General features: G+C 53.6%; 1 protein-coding gene across 1 annotated transcript in view; it reads left to right on the top strand.

Moving 5' to 3' along the window:
- The first annotated feature begins 3,177 nt into the window (after window positions 1-3,177).
- The window catches only part of LOC125949137 (uncharacterized), a 55,477-nt gene continuing 44,643 nt past the window's right edge, over window positions 3,178-14,011 (top strand). The window contains exons 1-2 of the mRNA XM_049675899.1: window positions 3,178-3,358; window positions 4,418-4,789. The gene's annotated coding sequence lies outside the window, so the exon portion shown is untranslated. The remainder of the gene's footprint in view (window positions 3,359-4,417; window positions 4,790-14,011) is intronic.

Here is a 14,011-nt window from a genome sequence, read left to right as displayed (position 1 = left end):
CCGCGCGTAAACCGATGCAGATGAGAGTTGTTTCTCGTTTTAATTTACCAAACCTCCCCTTGACCCCGCAAGTCCCTCGAGATGGCGTTTCCTGTCTTTTGCCTCCCCGGACCCGGACCCCTTTGCATAGGAATGCAGTATGATCACCAATATCACGCAGGGGGGAGGGGGGAGCCTTGGGATAGCAAACGTCGATTGCATCGAACGGCTAGGGAGGCAGGAAGAAGTGCATGCGACATGCACGATGTGATGGAGCGGCTTCATTCATAAAACATGGAACGTGCAGCACAGCGAACGATTGCGCGATCTCTTTCCCCCTTTCCCCTTACACCCTACACATGCCCCCTATGAGCTGCAACGCTGAGAAGGCCACTTGACGGCCGGGCTACTAATGAGTTTCGCTTCTAGCGGTTTTTTTTTAAATTCCATTATAAAGGCTTTAAGTTTATGCTGATGAAGTTAATCGTCTCTTATTTTATGATATAAAATAGCTTCTTTTTTTTCTTCAATAGTATTGTGTGGAATTTTGGGATCAATCGAAGCAAAACTAACAAAGATATTGAGTTTTCGAAAACTCCTTTCATATATAACACAATCCATCTCCCTACTTTGAAGCGCGTTTTTCCAAAACTGCCAAACGTTTCCAAAGTCGGTGCCCATCGTAGCATTAAAAACAAATTTATGATTTGAGCTTTTGTCGATGTTATGTTGTCTTTGGGCAATTCTTTTGTAACCCTTTTATTTGATTGTCCAGTCGTTTAAGTTGTGTTTTCAGTTGGTCATATTTTTGGGTACGGTTATGTTCGGTTATTTTATGGAGTTATTATTGGTGGTGCTTCGAGCGATTTCGTGACAGCACCAGCATCAGCATTCTGTAGTCCGTCCATGTCGTCGTAAAATCGCAACAGATGACGACGCACATGCCGCGATGTGGTTACCAAAAATATTTAACTATTGCTCGGTTGGAAAAACATGGCGAACGCGGGCGCACGCGCGCACGTGGAAAAACAACGCCCAACTCGTTAGCAAGCGATGCAGCGCGGCAATGTCGCCATTATCGCGCGAACGTTTAATGTTTTGGAAAACACAGCTCGACATGGGACTTTGGGGATGTTTTTATGGCGTTCCAGTTACAGTTGGAGAAGTTCTATTCCTGGAGATGGGCGCCTCTTGGCAGTTGCTGCAGCTGCAGCTCGACAGATTGCTTTACCGATTGCATCACGGGCTCGATCGGATCTCCATCGATCGATCGAAGCCCCAACCTTGGGCTCGATGAGTAGCCTGACTGCTAGCACCGCAGGTGGGGTTACAGGTGGTTGCATCCAAGCCATTCTCGCTGTCAGCTGCAAACGTTGATGATGATGATGATGCTGGCCTTTTGTGCCAACGATTTGTCATACCGAACAAACACTCACACGATCTATCGGTAACAACAATAAACAACAACAACATCAACAACTATTACTACCGCTACTAAAAGGACCACCCTTTCAACAGCGGAGAGGGACAGCAACAGCTAGTCGTGGAGGGGGAGGCGAATGGATATTCTATAAATGTATCCGTAGCGCGATCGTAATTGGATGCACATTGCCAACAGATGATAGGCATCTGCAACAGGCGTTGCGTGACACTTCACCTCGGCTGCACCTTCACCTTCCCCCGAAGCTGCGTTGTTTTGGAAGTTGATTGTTATTACCAAACCCCTTACCACCCACCCACCCTTGGAGATGCTGCGCGATACACAGCTAATTGAGCCGTTAGCAGCTGTGGATACAAGCGAGCACTAGCGAGGGGTGTCAAACCCGGTTCGTCCCAGGACACGTGGCGGGTTGCTGCGAACTGCTGCCTCCGGGTCGCGCGACCGGAAGGCTCGCGTGCGCGGAAGCCGCCCGTTTGTCGTGTCCCGTGCCATCGACCAGATTTCTCCCTTTCCGCCGATGATGATGGGAAAGGGAACGTTAGGACGACGATTAGGGATTGTGCCGGGGAATGGCAGGAGAAGGATGCAGCGGAGATTCCAATCGGTCCATCTAGCAGGATGATAAAAATGAAGGGAGAGACCCATCGTCGGTTTCTTTTTTTAAATTTTTCGATTGGAACGTCTTACTTAACGCTCCTTTCCTTTAGCAAGTTATGTGCTTTTATGAAAAGTTTTTAAACAGTAAAGTGAAGCAAGAGTGTACATGGGCGGCTTTTGCAACAACTTTTGCTTTTTGTGTGGCTTTGCAGTCTTTGGTGCGTTTTTCGAAATAATGTTTCTCGTTTCGTGTAAACTTCTGAACCGATGTAACAGCTAGGTATAGATATAAATATTGAGTGATTATATTGATTCAATTTAGTGAAACACTTACTAAATTAAATTTTGTATATGGTATGTTTCGATACGGTGTCAAAGGTTTCGTTTTATCAGCCAGAAATAGCCTTAAACGGTTGGAATTCTCTCGGAAATGCGTTACTAATCCAGAAGGAAAGCTGAAGAAATTTGTTGCGGGCCGGTTCAATTCAAAACTGGGTCCTTTCTATATCCAGAACGGCTCGAAGGAGTTCGACGGAAAGGAAAGGCGAAAAGATTTGCAAGACTGGTTGCTGGATTGTTTCTATTGACATCCTAAAACCATTCTTTTGGTCGACTCAAGCAGAATAGACGGATTAAGGGGTCAGGATTGTGTTTTTGCAACAGGGCAATGATCGAATGTTATTTTATGGCTTCCATCGAACCGAAATCAAGTGTATCTGAATAGAGTAATAAGCAGAAATTGAATTGAAGAAGATTTACTAGATAAGGGGAGCCAGATGAATAAGTATTGCCCGATGAACAAGTCTGGTCAAATGAACTATCCCTAAAGGCCCTGACCACAACGCTTTCTTGCGCGAGAAGGGTAAAACCAAAATGGATTCCTGGTCGGGTTTTGGAGCGAGAAAAACATCGTGTGAGTGAAGGAGAAGGAGCAGCAGCAGCTTTTGAAGGGAGTGAGAGAAAGATAGATTGCTGAAGAGAGACAAAGAGAGATGGGGAGAGAAAGAGAAAAACAAACCCCTTATTAAGAAAGACAGAAAGGGAAAGAGAGAAGGCACGATGGATGATGATGACGATGACGATGACGATGACGGTTCGCGGTTCGTGTTAGGGTTCGGTCTTTGGAGTCGCGGTGTCGGAGTTCGGAGTCTTACAGTGCGCCTCTCGGAGTGCGGTTCGTCGTGATGTTCGCATGATCATCGTGCCGCCCAAATCACTTGTTGCATGTTGTGTGTACGCGTGTGGTTTAGAGGTTTAGAATTGTGAACATTTTATCAACAGTTCAAATGGTTCAGAAACCAAAGTAACCAGTCCCGTTTCCAGTAGCCACTAGGGATCGAGGTAGAGTATCGTGATCATTGTCTGTGTTTGAGTTCTGGGAGTGATCGCATGCAAACGCAGGACCCCGGACTGGTGCTTGGCGCTGGTGGGTCGTCGAAGAAACCAAGCTTTCTTCACTGTATGACGTAGCACACATCGTCCACAAGAAACACTGAAAGTGTCGCGCGGAAGGCGATCTCCGAAGGCGAACACTAACCTTTTCGAGCTAGGCGGTAGTGTGTGTGTGTGTCTGTGTGCCCCGTTTCAGCATCAACGGCAACAACGGCATCAACAAACAAGCCAGCAGGTAGCGTCCACAACCGCATACCTGCGCCTCAGAGGTGATCGACGTCGTTGGTGATGCTGCTACCTGACAGGGCAGTGTGTCTGTCTGCCTGTGTGTGTGTCTCTCTCTCGTGCGGTGGTAGGTACCTCGATCGTGCGTACCACACCACCACTACCTCACCTGTCACCTCTCTGCACCTCAAGCAACCCATCGTACAACCGGACGAACGATCTCCATTCACCAATCAACTGGAAACGATCAACGGGGGCGATCCTCCGAGCTCTCGCACTCTCGCAGGGTTGAGAGGAGGCGAACGGGAGGAGGAGGAGTAGGAGGGGAACCGAAAGTGTGTCTCCGTTTTCCGCGTTTAAGAGGGGGAGCGGCACCAGCGGCATGGCGGTTGCTTTTTCTTATCAGGCTCCTCGAGTAGAGAGAAAAGAAAGAAAAAGAAAGAGAGAGAGAGAGAGAGAGAGCACGTCCGGGCGCCATTAGTGCATTGTGTGTCAACGGCGCTGTGCCGTGCCGTGCCGTGCGTATGTATGTATGTATGTATGTGTGTATGTGCGCTGGTGAGCCCAACCGGTCTCCACCGGCCGCCGCATCCACGGGATTGGTTTGGAGGTGTGGCGGTGGATGGTGCACCTGCTCTGCCACGCCAGGTGACAGGCCTCCCTCTCTCTTTTACCCTTTCTTTCTTTCTCCGTTGGACCACCGCAAACCCTTTCCGGGCCGCCAGGAATCGAAAACTAATGTCCCGCCTTCATTCCGATTTACTTTCCCCCCCACCATTGCAGCGGTCTAGCCCCAGCCCCCCAGTCTGCTTGCATTGCTCCTAGAAGGCCCAGAAACCAGGACCTACAGAAAAAGGTTAAGGAACTGCCGAAAATCTACCCCATTTTGTCTTGTGTCGAGTGAAAAGTGCGTGAAAAGTGCTCAGCAAGTCGTGCTCCGTTGCGTGATGTGATGTGATGTGTTTTTGTGTGTTTTTGTGGAGAATAGATTGTGAGTGTCGCGTGTTGTCCTAGTATAGTTGCAACGATCAACCCCCAAAAACCGGAGTTCGTCAGCATCCATCAAACGGCCGGCCGGTGGCGCGGTAGACACGGAGTTCACGGACAAGAGGTGATATGATATGCCTCAAACGATGGAGGTGATCCGATGTGCAAGTAAGTACCCAGTAAGCATTGTTTAAGCCCTCCTGGACCTATTCTTTTGCTCCGCTCTGTCCTGCTGCTGTTGTCGTTCTACCTGCGATTCCTGGAGCTGAATCGAATTAAGGTTTTTTTTTGTTGCTGCAAACACCAGACGAAGAGAGAGAGAGAGAGAGAGAGAGAGAAATCATACTGCTCCATACTGCTACGTACCTCGGGAAAGGAATCTCTGGCTTATCAAGGCATTTGACACCCAGCATCACGCCTGAGGATGCGTTGCTTGAACCAAAGCGAAAATAATATTAAAAAAAAGACAAAACAAAACAAAACAAAACAACCAAAACAAGGCTACTGTAGTAGCAGTAGTCTGTGCATGTGCATGTGCAGGCGTTGCATATGTGCATAGCATGGGCAGAAGAGAAGGGCACAGAGGAAAGAGGAAGGGGGGGGGGGGGTCTGTGAGCTGAGACCTCGGAGTGTGTGTGTGCCTGTAAAAAGATCCGTCGCGCCGTCGTGGCCGTCAAAAGACATTGTTACTAAGAGTTGAAGTGCGTTTGGGTTTTTTGGTGGGGGGGGTGGGGGAGGTTGCATGCTGCTTGAGACAAACCGGCGAGTACACCGAGCACACACGCACGCACGCACGCACGCACACGGTTTTGTTTACTTTTGGGGCGACGGGGAGGCCTTTCACAATCGCACGCGCGTCTGGTAAATGCAAGCCATCGTCGTCGTCGTCGTCGTCGTCAGCATCATGTCAACGGAAGCCAGCACAGCACGGTACATGGCGTCTTGGGTTGTTGCGGAGGGGGGTTGTGAGGTACCGAGGGTGAAGGTTTTCTCAGACTTTTGGCTCCAACAACTGCTTGAGAACCTCGTTTTGTCGGTCCCCGGTGGATTTGGTGTATTTTGTAGCATTCTGTGCTTTGGTAAACACACATCATCCACCCCCTCATACTCACACACACATACAGAGAAACGCTTCTCATTAACGGCTAATCTTGCACGCCTCCTCCTCCGCTCCGCCCCCGCCTTCGAATCCAATTGTCGTCAACGTCGTCAATCGAACGTGCCTCGCTGTGCCGCACGTGATGTATCTTGTAGTGGATACATGTCGAGAGGCTCAAGATTCGAACTGTACGGGGTTGTGCAACAGGTGCACCCCCTCCCCCCACCCCACCCCCGGGGGGTGTTTTCAGCAAGACAAGAAAAGAAATCCGCACGTACCTTCGGGGTTACGGTTCCATCCGCCGAAATCATTTTTCCACACAGAGAGAGACAGAGAGAGAGAGAGAGAGAGAGAGAGAGAGAGAGAGAGAGAGAGAGAGAGAGAGAGAGAGAGAGAGAGAGAGAGAGAGAGAGAGAGAGAGAGAGAGAGAGAGAGAGAGAGAGAGAGAGAGACAGAAAGACCCTCTAGAAGGGGTTGGTTCACCCTTCTGGTTCCCTCCAGCGGCCCCCGGGGATTTCGAATGCACCCTGCTGTCCATTGTGTGGTGGTCACCGGAGAGGAGGACCTGTGTGTCTGTGTGTGTGTGTGTGTTGCTGCGAAGCGAATGCGTGGTGCGAAATGGCCTGCACCCCGTGACATATTCGCGGCGCTGCCGGTGGTCATTTCGATTTTGTAAAAAAAAAGAAACACACACAGACACATACACATGGTGTACCTATTGTTATACCGTACCGTCTTGGGCCTTTGATTGATTCACTAAAACCGGGCGAGAGGGAGGCTGGAAGATGAGGCGCGACCTCGAAAGCTCGTTTGTTTGGGCTACATAGACATTTCCGAAACAGTTCGACATTTGAAACATTCTCGAAATTCCACTCGCACATACACGCTTAAACGACGAGGAAGGATGGGGTTTCGGGGGGGGGGATGAAACGCTGTTGGGGATGCTGGTGGGGCGGGGTGTATCATCCAGACCCACCCACGGACCTCGGAACCTCGGAACCAGACCAAGTTGCAGGTTAACCGTCCAGATATCCTGTTTCCCGCGGCGTTCGGCGGTTCCCGGAAAGCAAAATCCACACCACACACCCTTAACTACACCCCCCCCCCCCCCTCTGTAGGGCCATAAGGGAGTCCCTTACAAGACTCCTTCGAAGCAGTGTTTTCGGTGTCTCCCCTCGGATAGAATGCATCCCGGAAGTCATTTTCCCGTTTTCACCTTTGCCTTTTCCCTTTTTGCAGTCGGGTGTTTTGTTCGCCGGACATGTTGCCCAGTAAGAAGGGACGTTCGCAGGGAAAGGCTTCGCTTTTCGCGGATGGCCAACCATTTTTTGGTCTTTGGTGGTGGTGGTGGCGGTGGTGGCAGGGACTGCATCCAAGGCACTCAAAAATCGATATAGAGCGGAGACCCCTCGGTTCTCGGAGAAGCGCTCACTCAAGGATGGTCGTCGGTCGCGCAACCCTCCGGTGAAGCGATGGTGAAGATTTTCCTGGATTAGTTCCGTGCCAGTGGGCACGCCGGGCACGGCCGTGCGCAGTCGCGAGCGAGATGCACCGAGGCGTGATCCGAATTTATCGATTTCTCATCTCTCGAATGAGGGGTGACGGCGTGCTCGCTAGGTCGAGGTGGCTGGAGAGAGAGAGAGAGAGAGAGAGAGAGAGAGGGTGTGACGGCCGGGCCCCCGGGCCGGAAGCTGGCTGGCATGCTGGCCCACCGGAGAAACCGAGCGCCATCTGGTGGGGGTTTAGGTTGGGATGTGGATAATGATGGGACACCCTGTGAGTGCCTTCGACTCCCTGTGTGTGTGTGTGCCGGATTACTTCCAGCCGAGCAGGCTTAACCGTTCGCTTCACCGGTTCGCATAGCCACCGGCAGGCGCGTCACGCATCAATGGCGGATGTAGTGTGTGCACCCTCTCCCCCACAATCGGTGAGTGCCTTCCCCCCCGGGGGTGTGAGGAGCTCAACTAGGAAGCAACCTCCTGGCATATTCCCGGGAGTCCGTTTGTGAAAAAACCGCACGCCGCAACCCCTTTGCTTCTCTCGTGTATAGGTGTGTGTGTGTGTGTATGTGTGTGTGTGGCCATAAATTGTCGCCTTGTCGCGGACAAGCAACGGAGTGACGCAGTGCCGCAGCATCAACAATTGCCCCTCTACAATTGCTGTGACCTTTTGTGTTGCTTTGTATTACCTTACAACCCCTTACAATTAGGCACACACACACACAAGGGATGAAAAGAATCCTCTTTTTTTTGGGGCACGATCTGATAAGGGAATTGTCATATTGTGCAGCGCCCTGCTCGCGGTCGTTCTATTATCATTGTCGTGTTTATGATCCCTCTATTATAGCACACACACACACAGACACGCACAAGGAAAGATGCAAGAGGGGGCGAATCTTTTTTCGGCGAAGGGTGTTGCGGATGCGGCCGGAACCTTATTACTCCGGGAGAGTCACAGAAGAGAGGGATAAGAAAAAAAAGGGATGTTCAATTCCACCCCAGCATCATCATCATCATCGGGGTGCAATGATATAGCACACACACACACACGGACACACACACGCAATCTGATGCACGTGCGCCGCCACCCCCTTTGTGCGCTTTGCACAGAGCAACCCCTCTGCACAATTACAGCTTTTGGCTCGATGATTTCGGCCACCACACCACCACCACTACCTTCGGCGCAACCCCCTCCTCCCCCTGGCCGCTTTTGGGCCGCTTTGGGCGATTCTTGGGCCGATTCGTCGTCTCCTTTTCCCTTCCGCGTTGTTGTTGCGTTGCGATAATTGAAAGTATCGCAGCGACGCAACCCTCCCCCTTCAACCCCATTTCCTACAATTCGCTCGCTACAACCCCCTTGCAATCCTGTTCCCTTCCTAGTTTTTCGCGCGCGCCCCGGCACAACCCAGCGAGGGGTTGTTGATTGTAATTGAGATGACGACAAGACAAGACACGATGGGCAATTCGCGGACCCTCCCTTTTCTTACACTCACGAGCACGCGCGTGTGTGTGTGTGTGTGTGTCCGTCCGGTAGCTGATCTGTTGTCGGGCGCGCTCTGGCCACTGGGGATCGAATGTGTGTGGCCTCCTGGTGGCCTCGGTTTGAGTCGTTTCGTTCCGGCCACAGCAAGGTCCGGGCCAGCGCCCTGGCCAAGCGAACCGTGACCGGCAGTGGAGTTCCGTGTAGTGTAGTGAATGTCTCGATCCTTGACCTCGTCCTCACATCGCCTTTGTCATCCGGCATCATCGAAAAAAAAATGGTTCGAAACCATTTTTGAAGCATCACAACCACAACAGCAGCAGCAACACTATCAAGCTGCGTTGCTGTGCGTTGAATTGGCTTACCCTGGTGGTGACCCTGGTGGTGACCACCCCCTCGCGAGCACTCGAACAGCAGCACGCGATGGCGGCGTAAGCGTAGTAGTAGTAGCTGTCGAGCGCCCTATAGAGCGCCTTCTGCCGTGACCCTTCCCGTTTTGCGTGAGGCCCACATTCCGGGCGGAAGGGAGCGCGGGATGCGACACTCCACCGGGGGGGGGGGGGTTGCCCGGGTGATAGCGAGCAGAAAGAAGAAGAAGAAGAAGAAGAAGAAGAAGAGGAGAGAAAGAAAGAAAAGAAAAACAAAAAACCGGTTCCACGGATTTGTATGTCGCAATGTCGCACCCGCGCGCACCCAGCTCTCTTTGTGTGCGTGTGTGAGGGAGAGAAGGTGAGGCAGACTGAGAGGGCACAATCCCGCGGGATAGATTCGCGCATCACCTAGCATCATCGCCAGCCAGCTATCTCAGCCCTATTATAAGGGTGGGGGAGGGGGAGTGCCCGAGGGGGTGCCCGAGGGGGATCTTCTCTTCTCGTCACCGCGACGCGACGCGATCGAATTCGAAATCGAAGAGTTGGCCTGCACACTCCTCCTCCCCCTTCCCCCGGTGGCCGGTTTGATCTCTCATTATCCGCTTTCGCTTCCGCCTCTCTCCGTCGTCTTCGTCTTCGTCTTCTCGTCATTAGTGCCCGGCGGGGGGGAGGTTTTCTCTGTGCGTACGTGCGCGCGTGTGTGTGTGCTTTTCGTTTTGCATTTTGGGCACCCCCCCCCCCCTGCCCTTCTTCATTTCTTCTGCTTTCTTTCTTTCTTTCTCGGTTTCCCGTTTTGCGTTGCGTGCTGTTGGCGCGCCTCACGTCAACGTTCTTTCTCTCTCTCTCTTCTCTACTGACTACCCTTGGCACCCCTCGGCACCCCCTCCCACCACCAATCGATAGGAATGGTTTCATCAATAGACATCAACGCCATCGCCGCACCAAAGCAAAGCAGTTTGCTTCGAGGCCCGAGGTCTGTATATCTGTGTCGATCTCTCGGCCACCATCTCGCGGCCACCAGCGCCATTGACATTCCTGGCTGGCACGTCGTCGTCGTCGTCATAGATTGGCATTCCACAGCCACAGCCCCACAGCCACAGCGGCGAACGCCTTGGCGAGGCTGAGACCATGAGCGGTTGGAGGGCTACTTTCTCGGCCCTGCCAAACGACAACCTGCGCCCAAAATGAGGCCACCAAGAGGGAGCGGGGGTTGGAGAAGGCGATATGGTGTGCCATATCCTCGCTTCGCTCCGCCGGGCGGTTGATCGGTTCTCGAACGTTTGTCGCGTTTGTGGTGCCTCTCCACGGCGTGGCGTTTTTTTTTTGGCAACGTCAACGGGCGACACTCCTTTCAGTCAGCCGCCAGTTAAAGGGTCGACGCGACGCGTGCAGCCTTGTCTGGGAGTTAATGACGTCGATGATGATGACGTTGATGAGAAGGTGGGAGGAACTCATCCAGCAACTGTGGGACCCGCTGCCCTGGTATCCTTTTTTTTCTCTGCAGCGTCGCATCCACTAGAAATGGACGTCACCGTTCCGTTCGTGTTTCCACCCTTCCTTCCAGGGGTGTTGGTGGTGGTGGGTGGGTGGGACAAAGGGTTTCCCGTCCGTATTTCACGCTTGATTGCGATTGGTGCGCGGCTCTGCGGCGGGCGCCGGAATCCTTTTTTCATCCGCCTACCCGTGCGAATCTTCGACAAAATTTGGAGTGAGAGAGAGAGAAAGAGAAAGAGAGAGTAAGTGAGTGAGAGAGAGGGTGCAGGGGATGATGCTGGTCCACGGGTTTTCCATGTCGGTGGGCAGCGCTCATTCGGCGAGTGTGCGCAGCAGCCCTTCCTTTTGGGGGAGTTGCGGCCATCCAGCCAGCCAGCCAGCCAGCCAGTCAGCAGCAGCACCCTCGTCGTCGTGCGTGTGTGTGCATCAGTTTAGTACCAGCGCCAGCGCCAGTAACGCATTAACGCATCCCTCGGTTTCATCCCCTTCCATCCCTTGTGCCAGGCCAGGGATCCCCAGGGTTGATGTGCCGCGAAGTTGTTGATTAATGTAGGAGGGAGGAGGTGAAGGGGGAGGGGGGGGTGTTAAACGGGGTGCGGTGGCTAGCAAATTGAATTTGGATTCGTCTCACCATCACCACAAGCGCATTACATTTCGTGCGGTGTATTCAAGGAGGTCCTTCAAAATTGATTACCCCATCCTCCACAGTGTGTGCGTGTGTGTGTGTCAGTGATTGAGAGTGATCGCGGCACCGCAGCGACCGCAAAAGCGTGTCGTGACCGTGACCAGGAACCGTGGCGTGGCGTCGAACTCGATCTTCCACCAAAAAACAACAAAAAAAAACAAGTGCTTCGCATAAATCATAACGCGCGCGCTCCCAAGGGGAGGAATGGGGGGGTGCGGGGAGAGACGATCATTGCCTTTTTGTGCGCGTTTCCTGCTCAATTCTCTACGCTTCTTCGCGCCTCGTCGTCGTCGTCGTCGTCGTCGTCGCATGGCGTTCGTTTCGCCGAAAATAATGTGTATCAGTGTGTGTGTTTGTTTGTTTTTATTGCCTAAACTGATCCTGATGATGTCGCACCTAGCCAGATTGCGCAGATTTGGTTCCTGCGATGACAGCGTTGAGCGGCGAAACAGTCTTCCCTTTGTTTATTTCGCTCCTGTCATCCTTTTCTCTCTTTTTCTCTTTTCTTTCTCTCTTTCTCTCTCTCTCTCTCTCTGGTTGGTTTCCGTTTCTGTGTACTTACAGGCGACGGTGGCAACCCATAACCCTTAACCTCACTGCTTACTGACCGCACACTTAACCTCACCATTTTGTCGACGGCAATAACCGTTCCCCGAATGTGAAGGACTCGTACGAAGGATGGTGCAAGGACTCGGCTGTTCTAAACGTCTCATCGCTAACACACACACACACACGCAGTCACACAGCCACACACACAAGTACAGACGTTTTTCTCTTCTCTTTCTCTTCGCTAGCTACTAACTAGATAACGATAACGTACTAACACATGTGCTTTTTTCTAGGGGGTTTGGGGATAACTCTCTAGCTCAATACTTACTTACCGGCGTTAGCTCATGCGCCCGCGCACAACCATTAACCATTAATTGGGGAGAGGGAGGGTTTTCCGGGGACTGAAGTTGGCTGGTGGAAGCCCGTTTAGTAGATGTAGAAGTAGGCGATACTAACACAAAGCATCTTTGCTTCTTCTTCTTCTTCTTCTTCTTCTTCTTCTTCTTGCGCATCTGTTGGTCCCAAATCTCGCGCGTCTCCAACTAACTAACACTGACGACGACGACGATGGCGACGACCACCACCACCGATGACCACGGTTGCATCTGTCGCAGGTTTGGTTTTCGAATCGACGCGCCAAGTGGCGCCGGGAGGAGAAGCTACGATCGCAGAAGCGGCTCATTAGCCACGTGGGCACAGGAGGAGGCGGAGGTGGAGGCGGAGGAGGCGGAGGAGGAGGAGGAGGTGGCGTCGGGGGTGTGGGCAGCATCGGCGGTAGCGGCCTAGGAGGAAGCGTTGGAAGCGGTGGCGCCGGTCTGATCGGTCCGGGCCCGGGTGGTGGTGGTCCCGGTGGTCCGGGCGGCTGTGGTGTGGGCATTGGTGGTAGCATAGGAGGAGGAGGAGGAGGAGGAGGAGGTGGAAGTGGCGGCGGTGGCGGTGGATCGTCATCGTCGGTACTATGCTCCCCCTCGTCGTCGTCATCGGCGGCAGCAGCAGCGGCGGCTGCGGCGGCGGCGGCCGCCGCCGCCAAACTCTACCAATCGGAGTACGACAACCCGTACGGGACGGCGGCTGTGGCGGCGGCGGCCTCATCCGTCTCGGACTGCTACAGCAGCGCCCTGGCCAGCAACTCGGCGGCCGCCGCCGCCGCCGGTTTGATGTCGTCGCAGCCGCCCCGCGACAACTACCAGTACTTGCTGTCGGATTCGCTGCATTCCCTCAGCATGCCTTACTCCTTTCACCATCGGCTACCGTCGTGCAGTTCGCCGTCGTCGGCGGTGCAAACCGATGGATCTAAATACGCACTCGGCGGCGTCGGCGGCGGCCGCTGCCGCTGCCGCCTCCGCCGTCGCCTACAGCCAATCGATCAGCATGACGGACCTGTCGCAGATGACACCGCCGAGTGCGGTGGCGGCGGCAGCGGCCGCCGCCGCTGGGCTGCCCCCCGTACCGCCGCGCCACCTACCGATCATCACCAGCGGTGGCGCGATTGCCGTCAATCCGGGCGTCGTCGTCAGCAGTGGTACGGCGGCCAACAACAACAACAACAACAACGCGCTCGGTGAGCTAGAGGCAACCGCTGGCGGTTCGACTGCTGGCAACGGCAGCAGCAATGGAGCTGGTGGTGGTGGTGGCAGTAACGCTGCCAATGGAGCTTCCAACGGAAGCCAGCAGCAGCAACAGCAGCAACAAGGCATCCAGCAACAACAACAGCAGCAGCAGCAGGGCGGCCATTACATCACGCGGCTAGAATAATCCTCAATCCCGTCGGCGACGGCGACGGCGGCGGCAGCGGCAGCAGCAGCAGCGGCAGCGGCCATGCTGCCGATTCTGCACCACCATCCCTCCTCTTCCACCGGGTCCACCGGTTCCTCCTCGTCGCCTTCGCCGTCCTGCTCATCGAGCTCGTCCTCCCATCAGCTGCATCCACCCCATCATCCCCTGCACCACTCCCTGCACCATCATCCCTATCCTCATCCGCATCACCACCACCCCCACCACCACCACCATCCTCACCATCATGCTCATATGCATCATCAGCAACCAGGGTCTTCGCCCGGGCTGTCTTCGCACCACCACCACCACCACCACCCTCATCCCCTGCATTCCCATCATCCCCATCATCCTCCCCATTCTCATCTTCCCCATCAGCACGCGTTGCATCAGCTAGCGGCACCGATCTCCATGTCCTCCTCTTCCCCTTCCCCTTGTTC

This window comes from Anopheles darlingi, chromosome X (genome assembly GCF_943734745.1).
Source record: "Anopheles darlingi chromosome X, idAnoDarlMG_H_01, whole genome shotgun sequence".
Lineage (NCBI taxonomy): Eukaryota > Metazoa > Arthropoda > Insecta > Diptera > Culicidae > Anopheles > Anopheles darlingi.
Note: the sequence above shows the minus strand (reverse complement) of the source record. Positions and strands in the feature narration are given on the sequence as shown.